This window comes from Musca domestica, unplaced genomic scaffold (assembly GCF_030504385.1).
Source record: "Musca domestica strain aabys unplaced genomic scaffold, Musca_domestica.polishedcontigs.V.1.1 29, whole genome shotgun sequence".
Classification (NCBI taxonomy): Eukaryota; Metazoa; Arthropoda; class Insecta; order Diptera; family Muscidae; genus Musca; species Musca domestica.
The window spans coordinates 8,669,645-8,690,846 of NW_026712296.1; positions in this window are offsets into that span (position 1 = coordinate 8,669,645).

Here is a 21,202-nt window from a genome sequence, read left to right on the forward strand (position 1 = left end):
TTGATGGTTTTTGCCACATTTTTTCACTGATTTGCCTAAAAATTTGTATTTGTGGGTCATAATGGGTCCTAGTTCGTGTGGCGAAACATTGTAATTATAGGTCCACGTTTTGGTATAGCCCCCATATAACGGGACCTCCCGATATTCGGTAATTTGATGATTTTTGCCACATTTTTTTCACGGATTTGTCTGAAATTTGGTATTTGTTGGTCATAATTGGTTCCAGCTTCGGTATCGAAACATTGCATGCATGGGTCCATTATTTGATATAGCCCCCATATAAAGGTACCTCCCGATATTCGGTATTTTGATGGTTTTTGCCACATTTTTTCACTGATTTGTCTAAAAATTGGTATTTGTCGGCCATAATGGGTCCTAGTTCGTGTGGCGAAACATTGTAATTATAGGTCCACGTTTTGGTGTAGCCCCCATATTACGGTACCTCCCCATAATCGGCATTTTAATGGTTTTTGCCACATTTCTTCTAATGTTTATTTTACCCTAAGGTGGAGGGTATTAAAAGTTTGGCCCGGCCGAACTTAATGTTTTTTTACTTGTTTCTTTTTTTATACTGCCCTAAGTGTTCGGAATAGAAATGTCAATTTTCAAAATATTGTATTTGAAAATAAAGAAAGCATCGTCGACCCGCTGAAACCTGAGAATACACAACACTTGTTGCGACAAATCAGCGACCTAATCTAATTATCCAAATAAATAATTATAGTTAGTACAGGGTCTGCCAGATAAAATTTTATTTCGAAAATGCTACAAAAAAAAAAAAAAAAAAAAAAAAAAAATCTGCTGTATATTTTACCAAAATTCTTCTTTTATTTTAAAAGTATAATCTTTCTGGTTAATAATGGACAATCACAACAACGTGGACCTGCATAGCCTATTTTTGTCATAAGCCATTACAGTATTCAAGTGCAAAACTTGACCATCAAATCAGCAATACAGTTATAGGGTGGAGAATCCATTACGAACTTCAAATACCAATCTTGAAACAATTTCGGTGAATAATAACGCTAAAATCACCAAAATACCGAATATAGGCAGGTATAGTTATATCGGGGCGAAGTTGACACGCTCGACTTTTGTAATTTTCTTACAGATTTTATTTACATTTGATTCTTGGAACTTTTTCTAACATTCTATACACTTCTTACCAATTTATATTTTTTCACCTTTAACGTGGAATATTGAAAGCGAAATTACCCAATACCGTAGAAAAATACTAAGCACTGGTGCAGGTAAATGACTAATACAATTTCTTCCCATCATTATGGATTTTCTGACGAAAAAAATTCTTAGAACTACATAAAAAGTTTAGACGTGTATTGAGCTCATAAAAGGGTCACTTTCCTTATCCAAACAGCTCAAATATTGTAGCTATTGTTGTTAATTATATTAACCGTCCATATCTGTTCCGCTATATACCATGCAGGTGGGGTGTACAATTACGTGCTATGTTTACGGTGCTGTACAGGTTCAATACTGGCGGCATTGTTTCTTCTGTTTAACAAACAAAAACAAATGTTGTTTTATTAAGTGATATACAATTTCCAATTAAGGAACCGCTAAATATCTATTTATGACTGCCTTTTTTGATCCGTTCAATAGATACTCATTGCACACCGCTGGCTCAGTGTTGTGTGTGAGTGTGTGTGGTGCCGGAAAACCAAATTCATTCAATCGACAAAAATTAATTAATTTCGGACAATTTTATGTTTATTCAAAAATAAAAAAGAGTTATGTTTACGATTATGAATGAAACTGCTTTTCTGGGTCGTTATTTGAAACCAGAATCACAATAAAAACGTAAATGGAAAAAATGAATTTGGTAATAGAAATTGTGGTCAGCTCGCAGAACAACAACAGCGGAGAGTGCAAACAGATTTGTCATCCATGTATTTAAATTATTTGTAGTGGATAAAGTGAGACACAGTTGGATTTATATATATATATATATATATATATATATATATATATATATATATATGTATATATATATATATATATATATATATATATATATATATATATATATATATATATATATATATATATATATATTCGTCCTATTTGCTTTTTGTTATGCACCAAACTTGTAATATCAGCTCAAATAGTATGGAATTGGTTATATACAACCGAATTAAGCCTGAAAATAAATATGCCAAAATTAATCTACATCGGTTCAGATATAGCTATAGCTTCCATATATATTGTTCATCCAATTTGTTATTTTTGTCCTCCACAACCGTAATATGCACTCCGTAACAACGATATTCGGGGAAACATATCAAATACAGCTCAGAAATACCTTCTACATATTTTATCAAGATCGGTTCAGATTTGGATATAGCTCCCATATATACCTTTATTCGATTTTAAGTTAATTGCGCCCCACTTGGTTAATATAAGTCCCAATTGAAAAGGCACAAATACCTCAACAAATCTAGTAGAAATCTATTTAGAGAAGGATATTCCTCTCATATATTAGTTCCTTTCGACTTTATCATATTTGGTATGATTTAATTCTCACAAATTCCCCATAAAAACTTTTCTTTGTTTTGTGAAGGCGGTGGACTGATTATTTCGTTTTCATTAGAAATTGATTTCCCTTTTTAAGGGAGCTATCGTTCAATGTGATATGTCGATGCTTTTTATTCGAAAAATTATGAACGTTTGTGAGAAGGAACTAAAAAGAGTGAACCGATAAAGTCCACATAATGGAATGCAAAGTTGAATAAAATCGTAATCAATTTCACATATTATGAGAATTATAGTTGTTTACATTAATTGTGGATTAATATTGTCCATTTTCGCACCTGATCTAACTATGTTACTTATATTCCGTCAATATGAAATTTTATTTTATTTCGCAATATTTTACATTCTTGTGGGAAATATATCCAATTGCCGAAATTGATCTATGTCTGGTAAAAATATTTCGATGTACCAATTTTGGATCAAAATGAATACTGTCATCTAGAGTAGTGTCATTTTTACTGTACCGCCATTTCATAGTATCTGTCGAAATAAATATATTTTGACATATGTGACCGGCTTATGACATGTGTTTCAGCTATGGCTCCCATATATGTTTGATCCGATTTTTTAAGCCCCAAAGCCGTAATATACACCCTACAACAATCGTATTTGATAAAAAATTGATCAGAATATTTTATTAACAATCAGATATAGTCTATCCCATAAATATGTTTCATCCATTTAACATTTAAGCCTTATGAAAGACGCAATATGCACCTCATTGCATTTATACTTGATACAAGAGGTCACACAAAGCAACAAAAAAAACCAGTAAGGAAAGCTCAAAAGTCGGGCGGGCCGACTATATGATACCCTACACCACTATGCATATTTAATAGAGCTCTCGTAAAAAGGTTTATACAGGACATTTCAGAGCTCTATGAGATATTTGGTACAAAATCAAAATCTATCTAATTCTATCGTGCATTTTACGAACTATAGCTATCTCTGAACCGGGTTTCTCCAAATTTGACGTATTAGCTTCTAGACTGAATTCGGTCTTATGTACGAAAATTCAGGTGATTTGGGCTGATATTGGCCATTTGATGCACAATTAACACGAAATCGGATGAAGATATATATGGGAGGCATATCCAAATCGGAACAGGCCATTTGGTGGTCAATCACCCGAAATCGGATGAAGATATATATGGGAGCTATATCCAAATCTGAACCGATTTCGATAAAATTTAAAACAGCTATTCCTGTGCTCCATCTAATACCTGGTACCAAATATCACGGTTGTGGAGCGAATCTTACGAATGTAAGGGACTAAAACACTAAATCGGATGAAACATATATATGGTTGCTATATCTATATCTGAACCGATTTTCACTAAATTTGATATACTTGCTTCTAGGCTGAATTTGGTTCGATGTACTACAATTCAGTCCATTTGGACTTATATCGGCCATTTGGTGCACAATTAACCCGAAATCGGATGAAGATATATATGGGAGCTATATCCAAATCTGAACCGATTTCGATAAAATTACAAACAGCTATTTCTGGGCTGTATCTTATATCTGGTACCAAATATCATTCTTGTGGAGTGCATATTACGAATGTGAGAGGCTTAAACACCAAATCGGATAAAACATATATATGGGAGCTATAGCTGTTTCTGAACCGATTTTCTCAAAATTTGTTGTATTTGCTTTAAGGCTAATCTCGGTCACATTTGCCAAAATTCGGGCCATTTGGTGGTCAATTAACCCGAAATCGGATGAAGATATATATGGGAGCTATATCCAAATCTGAACCGATTTCGATAAAATTTAAAACAGCTATTTCTGTGCTCCATCTAATACCTGGTACCAAATATCATGTGCATAGTAGGAATGTGAGGGACTTAAAGATCAAATCGGATGAAAGATATATATGGGAGCTATAGCTATATCTGAACCGATTTTTCTTGCTTCTAGGCCGAACTCGGTTGGGTGTGCCAAAATTCAGGTAATTTGGACTGATAGTGGACATTTGGTGCACATTTAACCCGAAATCGGATGAAGATATATATGGGAGCTATATCTAAATTTGATCCGATTCTCACCAATTTCAATAGGGTTCGTCCTTGGGCCAAACATACATTGTTTGGAAAATTTCATCTCAATCGGATAATAAATGCGACCTGCATTTTGTTCACAAGAATACATGGACAGACGGACGGACAGACGGACTGACATGCATAAATCGACTCAGAAAGTGATTCTATGAAGGTTCTCAAAAGTAACTATGGGTCTATCTCGTTTCCTTCTCCATGTTACAAACAAATGCACAAAGACATAATACCCTTACCACTATGTGGTGTAGGGTATAAAAATGGGTGGTTATTTTTTGTTTTATAGTTCGCAATATGTTTTAGTTTTTGGTTCATAACCTCGTGCCTATAAAATGTGCAAACTGAAATTTTGAAATAATATGGCTATTTAAAAGTTGAAATTGATTGAAACAAGCGCAGCCTCCACTATTAGAAAATTTATAATGTAATACCATTTGTCCACTTAAAAACTCATTTTTATACCCTAAAGCATACATATATAGTCGAAATAATAATTTTAGTCCCAACAAATTTTATATATTTTTGATCGGCGTAAAATTCTAAGACGATTTAGTCCTGTCCGTTTATTGTAATCACGCTAGAGTCAAAACGAGTAAAGATAGAAAGCTAATTTTTTGCACGGATCTGTCTTTTGTCTGAAGTCAGGTCAAGTTCGAAGTTGGGCTATATCGATCCACGATATCGTATAGTCCCATATAACGGTACCCCAAATATTCGGTATTTTGATGATTTGAAGCCCAATTTTTCAATGAAATTCAATATTAATACTTTACACCCTGAAAAAGAATTGTCTATTTAGGCCCGCGATATCGTGTATCCCCCATATAACTGTTAGGTATCTTGATGATTTTAGCCACATTTTTCAATGAAATAGTCCAAAAATCCAAACAAAGAGTTCCCTCTGAGTACTTTACCCCCTGGAAGAGAATTGTCTATTTTCGCGACATTATTCACCGGAATTTCATTTCCCATTTGAAGTTCGTAATGACAGAATCGCGTTCTAGAACATGAGCCTAAAAAAGAGATAATTTAAGAGAAATTATAATTCTGTTTTTCTTTATATTTTACGATTCCATTTAAATGTTTTTAAACATGAATATTTGTATAAATAATGACATAACACTGTTTTGTTCTTGATTTAAATAAGCAAAGAGAAATTTTATTGGAAAGAGATATTTTTCTTGAGCAGGCCTGTTGTATAGCCTCCATACAACGGTACCTCCCTTTATTCGGTATTTGGATGATATTAGCAACATTATTCACCGGAATTGCGTCAACTTTTGTATTTGAAGTACGGAATCGTTACTACAGCCTATGACAATGAGCGGTATTTTTCGACGGATTATTATTTTTTTGTTTTTAATTTTTAAGTTCCTTCTGAATGGTGGAGGGTATAAAAAGTTCGGCCCGGCCGAACTTAGCTGCTTTTCTACTTGTTGTTTATAACAACCTACAACAGCTTAACCTCTAAGATAAGAAACTTCCTTAAAATAAAATTATTAATTAAATTATCTTTCTTTTGGAAAGATAAAAACGTTACTTTCTTCCAATGAAAACGTCAGGGTAATGTTTCGCTTTCTTCTACATTCGCTTGGACACACACACTTAGTCTAAAATTTTCAAAACGTCAACATAAACTAACCATCCGAGGAAAACATTAAAGAATGTGGCAAATAAACGGTCATTGTTGAAGAGAATAGCGTTTTTATGGTTTGTTTTCATTATTTGTTGGTAGCCAAAGCGAAAACATTTTCAGGTGTTTTCAAAATTATTTTCAGTTTATTCATTAGGTGTTTTTGTTGGTTGTACGGACAGGCGGGTGGACAGACGTTTACTTCTTTCAGTGGTTATTTCAATGTTTTTACGATGTTTGATAGTTCTACTGCTGCCGTTCTTTGTGTGGCTTAACCATGGGCCATATCTTTTGTATTTTTATTTCCAACGCCTCCATTTTGCAGCCCCAACAACGAAAGTGTCACTAACGTACCATCCGACGTTTGTCCATCCACCTATTGGCCTCATCAAATTTATGGTGTTTTGTTGTCTCAAAACATTTTCTCTTGTTCTCCTTTGAGGCGAGGGTTCTTGTGTATATGTGTGTATGTTTATGCGCGTGCATTTTTTAACAATTTGATGATTTATGATGTTCTCTTCTTTGACTTTGTGTTTTATGGTACGTTATGCTTGGCGTTTGTAGGCATGCGCTGTGTGCCCCTTTTTAGTTGTGTTTTGCCGTTCTATTCATATTTTAATGTTTCAGTTTATTTGTCATAATAAAACCACTAAAATGTCAGTCAGGTTATAAAAAGGTAATTTTCCACACCTGCTTAATGTTGCTTTTCTTTGGTGAGTCTTTTACATCTTAAACCCTTAACAATTTTTGGAGTTAGAAATTCTGAAGTCTCATGGTTTTTTTCGACTCTTCTTTGTTGTTGAAAATGAGTTTTTTTTTTTGGTAGAATTATGCAAATGCCGGAAAGAGTGGTGGTTGCCATCGTGTGTTTCAAAAACGTAAAACTCCTTGTGGGGTCGTTATTTTGCCTATCATTGGGTCATCATTAGCAATGAAATTTTAATTAAATAATTTTCCCATTTCTTCAAGGTTACTAAGATAAAGCTAATTATGAGTTCTATTAATAATCAAAAACACTGTCAAATTGTTTATGATGTGTTGACATGATAATATTTCCGCATGACAACCAGTTGGGGCTTTAGAAATAGATCTTATCTTTGTCCTTTTGTCATCTTTTGCATTCTGTCTTACTGTAGCCGGCTTCCCTGTTGTTATTCATCAAAAGTCATATAAACGTTGCATAATAATTCAATATATACTATTACTATCGATACAGAAAACCTAGTTGTGTGTGTTTTTATACCCTTCAACAATATTTGGTGAGGGCCAATTTGGCCAAAAAATTTGTAACGCCTAGAAATATAGGTCCTAACCAATGATGTCATATATCGACTTTCCAATCCCGCCGAGCTGAGTCGATCAATCTCCCCGATCTGATTATGGTCCGATTTCACTACATTTTGCACGGATTTAGGGTTAGGGTCAGAATATAAGACAATCGTTTTTGGAGATGATCGCAAAATATTTAGGGGTTGAAATGAAAAAAAAAAAAAAAAAAACAATTTTCTGATTTTTAAATTTTTTCAATGGCTGAAAATATAGAACAATCGACGCGGAATTTAGCATGGGGCTAGAGTTTAGAGCTGGGCATAAGTTTAACAATTTGGATGGCCATCGGAAAAAATCCTGGCGGAAACACAAATGCACCATAATGGTTAAAGTTTTTAACGCCTCGAAATATTAGTCCCATGATGTTATATCGATCGTTATATCTCGCTGATTTGTCTAGTTGTTTAGGGGTTTATATGGGCCAAACACTGAAAAATGTGCTGCTTTTGCAGTTGCTCAGAAGGTTTTGCATGGCGTAAGAGTTTAAGACAGGACAGAAGCCTTGTAATTTGTATGGTCATCGGATAATATTTACAGGGCGAAATGTGTCACAAGTTTGTGTAAAAAATTACATCTTCCATTTAACCGCTTAAATGTTGAAAATCACTTCCAAGCCGAATCACACATAAATAAGAGTATATTCGAATGACACTTACATAGTTCAGATTTTGTTTTCTTCCAGTGGTATTTTTACCTGTTACAAACTTTCCATACGGAAATCCAAACAATTCCATTGAAAAGTGTGTTTGAAAACATTGAGACACAAATGAAAAGACTGAACTATCTAGACAATTTACTGCGGGTGGAAATTATCGATAATACGGACATCTGATGCCAAATTTCAGAGAAAATGTAAAAAAAAACAAGTTAAAAAGCAGTAAGTTCGGCCGGGCCGAACTTTGAATACCCTCTACCATTTGGAACGAATTTGGAAATTTTCAAAAAATAAAATCCTTAAAAAATTCTGTAAAAATGTAAAAAATACCGAATATAACCGTTATAATAGAGTCTATACGACGTGGACCTACATAGGCATTTTTTGTCATAAGCCATTACCATATTCAAATTCGAAACTTGTAATAAACGGTGAATAATGTAGCTAAAATCATCAAAATTTCGTACATACTGTGTGTGTGTGGAGCTGTGTGAAGGCCTGCACCAATTTTCTGTCACACAAATACGACATCTCAAACAATTTCGGTGGGTATTGTACCTAAACTCGTCAAAATACTGAATATATGGAGGTACTGATATATGGTTCCTGTGCGAAGACCTGGACCTGCATTTTTTTTTTTTTTTTGTAACAGACTGTAGTTCCCATTATGAACTCTAAACTAGTAATTTAAAACAATTCCGGTGAATAATGACGCTAAAATCATCAAAATATCGAATATTGGGAAGTACCGTTATATGGGGACTATATAAAAACGTGGACCTACATGGCCCATATACGAACTTAACCTGCCTACTGGAAAAATAAACATGTGTGCAAAATTTTGGCCTTCTATCTTAATTTGTTCGAAAGATAGCGAGATTACAACAGACAGACGGACAGAAGGACATGGCTAAACTTAGAATTTTACGCCGATCAAGAATTTATATACTTTGTTGGGTGACATGAGTATTTCGAGGAGTTACAAACGGAATGACAAAGTTAATATACCCTCCATAGTTTGGTGGAGGGTATAAAAAAATTCCGACTCAAAATATGAAGGATGGTACCATTATATTGGGCATTTACGAAATATGGCCAAGTATCGAACTTCAGTTACAAAATTTCAAAAAAAATCCGATTAAAGTTCCCCAAATCATCAATCGCCAAGTATTGAACTTCAGTTACAAAATTTCAAAAAAAAATCCGATTAAAGTTCCCCAAATCATCAGGATATTTAGAGGTATCGTTATAAAGGGGCCCCATGGTAGTCATAGGTTCCCCAGGCACTTGGCTCTTTTCCGAAATGCTGATTTTTTTGTATTTTTTGAACAGTCTGTTTGCAGAATCGATTTTTACGTCTGTCTATCGAAATTTTCAAAATAATACGTTTCCGATGGAAGTATTCTACTCATTGATAATTAGACAAAAACACGTTTACCATTCTATGAAGGAGCTCATTAAAACAAAACTAGGAAAATTGCTCTTATACTCAAAAGAGGCAACTTAATTCTGGTAGTTTCTATTGCGTACCTCATAAAAATGTCATATTTATTGCTTTTACTCGTGATTGAGAATGCCCTGAATTTCAATACTAATTATGTATATTGATTTGACATTATTTTGTAAATTAAAAACAAACAAAGTTTCAAATTGGAAATGCATTTATGAAGTTGTTGTACCACCCGGACGAAAGACGTCAACACCATGCCTCAATATCATTTGTAATTGTCACGTTCATTGTAATTTCGACTTGAAACAAAGTTTAAACGATGTTTGGCGTTCATTAAACGTGACGAAGTCCAAAGACATTATGCTAATGTTCCAGGTGATGAATAAAAAGAAAAAAGAACTCGCCCTGCCGAGTTTTCGGCCCAAACAAAATACATTGTGGTCTTTTGTTTGGTGCCGAACTTTATCTAATACCACATACGCACCTAACCGACCGAGTAGTCATTGTTGTTTGTTATGAATTGGTTTCGACTTCTAATGTGGTCAGATAGGCCTGCCAAATGGGTAAGGAGCTTGGGCATTCGTGTTTAATATTCCATTCAGACAATTTGAAAATTGTCAAACGTACAACAATGATTGCTAAATAATGTGTCAAAAATTATGTTATTGTTTTTGAATATAGTTTTGATATTGTTTTTGCCGCTGTTTTCATTCATGTTGTGCTTCACCCTAAAGTGTTGTGATAATGTATTGCACTGTGTTTAAATAAATATCGAAACTTTGTTAATGCAAGGGAAATCTGTTCCTTTCTGAAAGGATCAAAAAGCTTCTTTTCAATATAGATCCTCATTTCAATATAGATTCATATAACAGTATTGCCATTCGAATACTAAAATTCAGCTTAAATAGACATATTTTCAGAAGGAGCAATCATATCGAAATTATGGAAAATATTGCATTTTGTCATTCAGTGTTATTTAAATGAAGCATTAACAATTTAAGTTGTCATTTTTATTTCAATTAGAATGATTGGTGTTGAAAGTGGGTTACATGGCTCATGATTTGATATAGACTCCATACAAAGGTTACTTAATCTTAATTATAGTGAAAATCCTGCTCAAGTATAATATGCTAGCAAGTGCCCGCTACTTCGACAGCGAAAAGTCCACCTTAAAACTTTACATCATTCCAGGAGTGCGTGTTAGGCCTTTTTATACCCTCCACTATTTTATGAACGGTATATTAGCTTTGTCATTACGTTTGTAACTCCTTGAAATACTTATGAAGGACCCTAAAAAGTATATTTTCTGGATCAGCGTATAATTCTAAGTCGATTTAGCGATGTCCGTCTGTTGTAATTACGCTATCTTTCGAACGAATTCAGATAGAAGGATAAACATTTTACAAACACATGAATTTTGCCAGTGGGCAGGTTAAGTTCGTAAATGGACCATGTCGGTCCACGTTTTCGTATGCACCGATATAACGGTACCTCATAACATTCGGTATTTTGATGATTTTGGAGACATACAGGATAAGAATTGTCTTAAATATAGTATTTGAAGTTCGTAATGGCTACTACAACCCATGATAGCAAACTATCTATGCTGGTCCTCGTCTTCGTATAGCCCCTATATAACGGTTTTCATTTAAGCGGAATATTTTGAAAATGTTCAAATTCCTGCAAAATGGTGGATGGTTTAAAAATCCCTTTACACAATACCAAATTTAATACTACTATACTATACTATATTTAATATATACTATATTTAATACTTTTCGTATAGTTTTAGTACTCAATCGCAAAACCGTTCCATATCTCAATCCCAGAAACCAAGAGTTATCGCAATAAAACATTTCAGGGTTCCAGCTCTATACCTTCACCCAATATCAAATTTACTTCTTTTCGTACAAAATTCCTACACCACCTCCACATTTCAGTCCCAGATGCCAACAGAAATCTGAAATACCCAAAAACCCATCACAAATACCCAATGTAGTACCACCTAGTATTTTGCAAACAATTACAGTACACATTTTCAAAACCAACTTCACATATTAGCCACAGACAACAACTATGACTTCTGTCAAATTTTCGAATTTCTGCTCTATACCTTTACCCAATACTAAATTTAGTACTATTTAGTGTTTTTCGTACACATTTCCAAAATCAAATCCTTTCCTTAATTCCAGATACCTAGAGCAACATCCTCGTCAAATTTTAGGATTTCACCTCAATATCTCCACCAAATACCAAAATAAGTTCCATTTTGTACCTTTCGTACAAATAGAGGACGTATTTTCAAAACACCGCTAAATCTAAAACACAGATAACCTCGGTAATCTAAATATAAAATTTCAGAATCTCACATTTCTCTATCCTTTCACTCAATACCAATACTAAACCAGCAAAGAAAATCTAATCTAATAATGATACCCTACACCACTTTGCAAAATTAGTAGAGCTTCACATAACAAATAAAAGTTTTTATGGGGAATTTGTGAGAATTAAATCAGACCAAATACGATTATAGTTATAATTTAAAGTCCAAAAGAGCTAACATATAAGGGGAATGTCCTCCTCTCAATCGATTTCTACAAAATTTTACGAGGGATTCTTGCTAATCAATTCGGGATTGTATTACTCATTTGGTGCACAGTTAACTTGAAATCGGATAAAGATATATATGGGAGCTATATCCAAATGGAACTGATCTCAATAAAATTTGGAAAAGTATATCTGAGCTGTGTTTGATATTTTCCCCCTAATGCCGTTGTTATGGAGTGCATATTACGGCTGGGGAGAACACTTATAACAAATCGGATGAATATTATATATGAGAGCTATAGCTATACCTGAACTGATTTTCACCGAATTTGACAAACTTGTTTCCTGACTCAGTGTGGTCGTAAGTGCTAAATTCCATCCCATTTGGGCTAATTTTACATGTTTGGTGCACAATATAAGACAAAACGGATGAAGATATATATGGGAGCTATATCCAAATCTGAACTGATCTTGATAAAATTTGGCAAAGGTATTTCTGAGCTATATTTGACATTGTCCCCAATAATCGTTGTTACGGAGTGCATATTACGGTTGCGGAGGACAAAAATGACAAGTGGGATGAAGAGTATATATGGGAGCTATAGATATATCTGAACCGATTTCGATCAAATTTGGAATACTTATTTTCAGGCCTAATATGGTCGTATATGCAAAATTCCATACTATTTGTTCTAATATTACACGTTTGGTGGTCAATAAAAGGCACATCGGACGAAGATATATATGGGAGCTATATCTAAATTTTGACCGATTATCTCCAATTTCAATATGGTTCGTCCTTGGGTCAAATAAATGATTTGTGCAAAATTTCATCTGGTTCGGGCAATAAATGCGTCCTGTACTTTGTTTACAAAAATACATGGACAAAAGGACGGACGTGCATAAATCGACTCAGACTGTGATTTTAAGCAGATCATCAAAAGGAACTATGGATCTATCTCGTTTCCTTTTGCCTGTTACAAACAAATGCATAAAGACATAACACCCTGACCACCCCGTGGTGTTGGGTATAATAAATTTTTCGCACAATCGTAGTACAATTTTCCCAACCCATCTCCATATCTCCACAAAATTGCAACATTTCAGCTTCACGCGTTCACCCTAAACTGTTCCAAATTTATAACAGTTCGCATATTTAGTACACATTCCCAAAACCATCTGCATATATAAAACTTTCTTTCCAACCATGATTCCCATTCCAAATTGCAAGTTTACCATAATTAGTACCTGTTAGTACTTTTCGCACTATTTTAATACGAATTTCAAAAAAAAAAAAAAACAGTAAAGAAAGTCCTAAAGTCGGGCGGGGCCGATTTTATGATACCCTACACCACTTTGCTAATTAAGTTGAGCTCCACTTAATAATTAAAAGTTTATATGGGAGAATTCAATCATACACGCTATGATTATAATTATAAATTAAAATTCAAAGGACTAAATATGCCGAAGCATTTGTATCTTTTAAATTCGGACTTGTATTGCCCATTTGGTGCGAAATTAATTTGAAATCGGATAAAAATATATATGGGAACTATATCCAAATCTGAACCGATCTCGATAAAATTTGGCAAAGATATTTCTGAGCTGTATTTGATATATTTCCCTGAATGTCGTTGTTACGGAGTGCATATTACGGCTGTGGGTAACAAATACAATAAATCGGATGAACAATATATATGGGAGCTATAACTATATCTGAACCGATCTTCACCAAATTTGGCATACTAGCTTCAAGGCTCGATTCGGTCGTAAATGCCGAATTCCATCCCATTTGGACAAATATTAGACGTTTGGTGCACAATAAATGGTAAATCGGACGAAGTTATATATGGGAGCTATATCCAAATCTGAACCTCGATAAAATTTGGCATACTTATTTTTAGGCCTAATTTGGTTGTATGTGCAAAATTCCATACTATTCGGGCTGACATTACTCGTTTGGTGCACAATAAAATGCAAATCGGACGAAGATATATACGGGAGCTATATCTAAATTTTTACCGATTATCTCCAATTTCAACTTGGGCCAAACAAATGTTGTTTGCAAAATTTCATCTCAATCGGATAATAAATGCGACCTGCATTTTGTTCGCAAGAATACATGGACAGACGGACGGACGGACGGACGGACAGACGGACTGACATGCATAAATTAACTCAGAAAGTGATTCTAAGCAGATCATCAAAAGGAACTATGGGTCTATCTCGTTTCCTTTTGCCTGTTACAAACAAATGCACAAAGACATAATACCCTGACCACCTTGTGGTGTAGGGTATAAAAACTGGCTTATCTGACATCTTTGGTCTAAGAGTCACCCAACATTTTGAGATTCTAGATCCAGCCATTTCGTCTGGGTGTTGATGAATCTCTTTGTCAGTCGATCTACCTTACTCTTTTATTAACATAGATGTAAACCATCGTTCACGGTAACTAGGCATTTCGGATTGGAAACATTCTGTCAAAAAAATATTATTTGAAGTTCGCTTTATATATTTACACAATGTTTATTTTAAACCCATAGGTAGCGCCGTTAAACGCTATAAACAATAACAATATACTCAACTTACCCACTGTGATTTCAAGCGGATAACTTTGATTGTACCTCAATAGGGTATTGATTTTTTGATAAATGTAAAGGCATTCCTATTCACATGGAGAGGGATTTCGGAGAGTAAAGATTATTCGAATTTAATACGTATGAATGTGAATGTGTGTATGTGTGAGCGTGTCCAAAATCATTATTTGTTCATTTTAAACGTGAGCGCTTTCCTGCCTCAGCCGAAGTCCCCAAAAACCCTTTCCAATGTTTCGCAGTCGGCAGTTGACGTTACTGTCATCTTCAACGTCGTTTTTTCTTTCTTGAAATTGTGCTGTTGGGAATTTTAATCACTTTTTGAATACCAAAAAAAATTTTGACTCTTCTGGTGTTTTTTTTTTTCAGTTTTTTTTCTGGAGAGTGTTTGTCTGTTGCCGTCAGTCAGTTAGTCGACTGCCTTTTCCTTAGGCCCCCCAAAATGTGGTGAATCTTTTGGTTACTGGCTTACTTAGCTCACTTGGCCAGGTGAATGAATGGTCGCGACAATGTTATGTTTTGGTGACTATATGGCTGACAATGACAATTGTCTTATGTTGTGTTAATATGTCGTGCTACTACACACCTACTCATGATATTTTATAAATTTGTATGTCTTAACAAATGATTTTTTACGTAAAATGCCTGGTGAGACATAAAGCATTTTAATGTAATTTAAGAAAGAATTGTAGAATATGATAAGGCTACGCAACAAAATGCAATTGCAGAATTAAAAAAAAAATCAATCGATTATGAAAATAGAACTGAACAAGTAAAATGCAATTAAGATCGGTTGGCCGAACTATCAATGCCCCCCATCATTTTTAAGAAACTTGAAAAATACTAAAAAAAATTCATAGAAAAATGCCTCTTAAATTAAACCCTTTATATGGGTGCTATATGAAGACGTAGTCCTTCATAAGTAATTTTTTGTCATAGGCTGTAGCAACTTTTAGCCTTGAATCTCAATTTGTTCGCAAGATATCGTGATTACAACAGACAGACACACTTATAATTTTACGCTGATCAAAATTCTGACACGCGTATTTTGAGGAGTTACAAACGGAATGATAAAGTTAAATCCGCCATAGTATGGTGGAGGGTATACAAACATATTTAGGGTGAAACTATTACTTTATATGAGTTTCTGTCAATCCAGATTTTCTGCTATATACTCGAAAGGTCATTAGAATGGACACCTCGAAACATATCGAAACAATTCTGGCACTAATGGGTTTCTGTAATCCATTTATCTCGAAATTCACTCAATTTCTTTTGAGTTGAAGGCTGGTGAAAAACGCTATGCTATAGCAAATATTGAGAAAAGTTGTGAAAACTATCAATCCAAAATAAAATTTATTTTAAAAATATTTGACTTACTTCGTTTCGTTTCCATATTCGTTTGTGCAGAAAAACGAGGCGTAAGAGTTTTATTGTGCTATGGAGCCTATAGTATAGTTTCACAGCAAATAATTTTGTGGAATTTTAAACCATTTTTAAACAAGAAACTAAAGGATATAATCGAACAGACCATTTGATACCCTACAATACTCCAATTTGCGTAAAACTTCGGCAGATCTGAAACCCTTTTGACTAAAATGAAGATTCACTTAAGAAACATTCCCAATAACTACTACATAATAAAAGGAAATATTGAACCCAATATTTTTCAAAAACATATGATCTCCAAAAAGCATCGGTATTTTAGGATACAGATGTCTATTCCCACTAAAAATTTCATGTCTATTGATCCTTAGTTTTCAAATATAGGCAATTTTTAGGCTTTTATTCTATTTAAAAATTTAAATATCTTGCGAAAATCTGCCCTAAATATTTTGCGATCATCTCAAAAGCAATAAGCTTTTATTCTGACCATAACCCCACCTCCATGCGAAATTTCGTGAGGATCGGGCCATGGGACCATAGGAAGATCCATGTGTAGTTTTCTATGGACAGGACTAATATTTCGAGGTGTTAAATAATACTATTGAAATTCGTGAGAATCGGTTCGGATTTAGTTATAGCTCCCCTATATCTTTTCAGCCGATTTTGGTTTAATTGTGCACCAAGTGGCCGAAATCAGTACAAATGAACTGAATTTTGCCACATATATCTCTATCAGAAATCAGGTTTATTGTGCATCAAATGGTCGATATCAGTCCAAATGGACAGAATTTTGGCACTCTTGACGAAATTTAGTTTAGGCGCTAGTAATTCCAATTTGGTGAAAATCGGTCCAGACATAGCTATAGCTCCCATATATATGTTTCATCCGATTTGGGCTTTTAAGTCCCTCGTATGCGTAACATGCACTCCACAACAATAATATTTGGTACCAGATATCAGATACATCTGGGAAATAAGTGCCTAAAATTTTGTAAAGATCGGTTCAGATTTGGATATAGCTCCCATATATATTTTTATCCAATTTCAGGTTTATTGTGCACTAAATGACTAGTATTAGCCCAAATGGATTTAATTTTGGCACTTCCTACGGAATTAAAATTTTGGTGAAAATCGGTTCAGATACAGCTATAGCTCCCATCCGATTTGGTGTTAAAGTCCCTCATATACGTAATATGCATCATATAACAAGAATATTTGATACCGGACGTCAGATACAGCTCGAAATACCGCTGCCAAATTGTATCAAGATCTGTTCAGATTCTTATATACCTTCGATATTTACATATGTATCCGATTTTACGGTTGCTGTCCACCATATATTTACATATACCAGTCCAAATTGGATAACTTTTTTCATATTCAACTGAATTTGTTCATGTCTTTGTGCATTTATTTGTAACAGGCAAAAGGAAACGATATAGACCCATAGTTCCTTTTGATGATCTGCATAGAATCACATTCTGAGTCGATTTATGCATGTCCATCCGTCCGTCCGTCTGTCTGTCTGTCCATGTATTTTTGTAAACAAAGTACAGTTCGCATTTATTGCCCTATTCAGATGAAATTTTGCACAAATCATTTATTTTGCCCAAGGACAAACCCTATTGAAATTGGAGATAATCGGTCAAAATTTAGATATGGCTTCCATATATAACTTCGTCCGATTTGCCTTTTATTGTACACCAAACGTGTAATATCAGTCCGAATAGTATGGAATTTTGTACGTACGATCAGATTGGACCTGAAAATAAGTATGCCAAATTTGATCGAAATCGGTTCAGATATAGCTATAGCTCCCATATATATTTTTTATCCGATTTGTTATTTTTGTCCTCGGCAGCCGTAATATGCACTCAGTAACAACAATATTTGGGGAAATATATCAAAAACATCTCAGAAATACATTTGCTAAATTTTATCGAGATCGGTTCAGATTTGGATATAGCTCCCATATATAACTTCGTCCGATTTACTTTTATTGTGCACCAAACGTCTAATATTTGCCCAAATTGGATGAAATTTGGCTCTTATGACCGAATTGAGTCTAGAAGCTAGTATGTCAAATTTGGTGAAGATCGGTTCAGGTATAGCTATAGCTCCCATATATACTGTACATCCGATTTGTCATATTTGTTACCCACAGCCGTAATATGCACTCCGTAACAACAATATTCAAGGAAATATATCAAATACAGCTCAGAAATATCTTTGCCAAATTTTATCGAGATCGGTTCCGATTTGGATATAGCTCCTTTATCCGATTTCAAATTAATTGTGCACCAAATGGGTAATACAAGTCCGAATTTAAAAGATACAAATGCTTTGGCGTATTTAGCCATGTCCATAGCGCAATACGTTCACCCTAACTGCTTATTCAAGTTCATTTTCGAAAAGGGTGGGTCCACTGACCTCTTTGAACCACAGCAATAACTGTTAGGCTTTCCTAGCCCCAGTACTACCAATACTATACAATACATATATGTCTGATCACTGTGGATCAACGTTAACATCTGTGTGTAGACACACTCTTTAAAACAATTTACGAGACACAAACACATAGTCCAACACCATGTCGAATGTTAAATTGGTTTTAAAATGCCACTTGAAATGAATACACTTAATTGTGTTATATTATCACATTATTTCAATACGCATTCATTACTTTAAGACTGTCACTACATTCTGACTTTTAACAAGCAAACATAGCAACATACCATTTTGTCCCGAAATACGAAAGAACATCACCACACAAAGAACTTCTCGTACATGGTACTCTACATTTATATTTAGTGAACATGAATATACACATATTTTATTAGTAATTTATTATATTTAGTGATTGTTCTGTATACATAATTAACTTCCAAAAACAGCAAAAAACGGGGGAACAGATTTCAATGAATATTTGGAGCAGACAAACTGTTTGTATGTAGACCACAGCACAAAGTCATTGAATTGGTATTGTTGTGGACAGGGAAACGTTAAAGAATCTGTCATTCCGTTGGTAATTCAAAAAAAAAAAAAAAAAAAAAAAAAAAAAATACATTAAAGACTCAGTTTTTTACATTTCGTTCCAATTTAAAATTAATTTTCTAATTGTACAACGGGGTACAGTACTTTTTAATTGTTGCCAAAGAAATCGGTTTTAAAAAGTCTTAAAAATGCAGTAAATTCGATGGGACCGGTTTCCTTTCATATAAAAAAGTTGAATGGCTTTAATAAATACTACCGCATGTCAAGCTTTGATAATATCGGGTACTCGACTCATTATAAATATGACCGTAAAAAGTGGGCCGATGCCTTGCCACACCTGATATCATACCGAAAAAATGGGACGAGAAATTTCGATCATTGGGGAAATGAAGAGAATTATTTTTACTCAACATTTTGGAGTGGTTCAATATTCAATATTGTTCATTCTCTCAATATTGTCCATTCTATCAATATTGTCCATTAGCTTGACATGCATATTATGGGGTATGTCGAGTACATCCCTTCGTGAAACACGTATAACATTTTTTTCTGTGAATTTTGAACTCGTACCGGAACAATTTGGGTCGGTTTTCTTGTACCACAGACTAATTTCGTACATGGGTCATGTATGTACATGGGTCATGTATGTCCACGTTTTCGTATGGCCCCCATATAACTGTACCTCCCTATATTAATTAATTTTACAATTTATATTTCTTTATATTTAGTATTTGGATTTTGTAACGGACTAGACAAACCAAAAGCGCCCATGCAATTGTACCTTCCGATATTTAGAATTTATTTTATTTAAACCACAGTTTTAAACGGCGTTACTTAAAATTTGGTTCTAGATTTCATAATTGGTTACATTAGAAAAGGAAAATTGTCTACATTCCCCGTTTTCCAAAAGCCCCCATAATACGGTACATTCCCATATTCCGTATTTTTATTATTTAGATCACAATTTCTATGAGAAAGGTTTACAGTTTTTAACGGGTACTACCTTCAGTTGCACAACATTGTTTTCTTTAAGCCCTCATATAACAGTACCCACCCCCCCTCCCCCCCCCTCAACCAAATTCACATCAGTTTTTATACCCTACAACACTATGTGTTGGGAGTATTATAAGTTTAATTGGGCCAAAAATTATGTAACTCGTCGAAATATTGGTTTCCCGCATAGGAAAGTATACATAGATCTTCCTATCTCGCCGAGCTGAGTCGATCTAGCTATGTATGTCCGTCTGTCCATGTTAATTTGTAATCACGCTACAGGTCGCAATTATGCCCCGATCATTACGAAAGTGAAAATGGAGGTGGGGATAGGGTCAGAATAAAACCCTATTGTTTTTGGAAATGATCGCATAATATTTAGGGGTCGGAATGGACAAAAAACTGAAAAAATTTCCTGATTTTACCGTTGTTCTACATCTCGCAATTATAGACCAATCGACACGGAAGTTATCATGGGGCTAGAGCTTAGGGCTGGGCAGAAGTCTTCCAATTTTGATGATCATCGGGTAATATTTAGTGGATGAAATAGACTATAACATTTGTGTTAAATAAAAGTCAAATTTCCCATTAAACCGCGAATATTTTTAATCCCGGCGAAATCACAAATAGACGAACAGGTCAATCCTGACCGTTACGTATATGCCGAAATATAAACAATGTATATATACAAAGGAGATATAAGCATTCTGAGATATAAGCATTCTAGCTAACATCCTAGAATGCTTATATCTCAGGAATGCTGGACCGATTTTGACAAATTTTGACAATTCAGAATGCCCTCTTGGCATAAAAGAATAAAATCTAAAAATATCGGATAAAAAGATGCCAATCGTGACGTTAATATAGATTTTGTAGTATTTTGTGACATTTTTTTTATTTTTTTTCATATTTTTTTTCGCATGCTATTTTTTCAATTTGACTTATAATATTGAAGTGTTTGTTTTGTAATAATTTTTCACCTTACAACACAGGTTGGGGTTATTATGT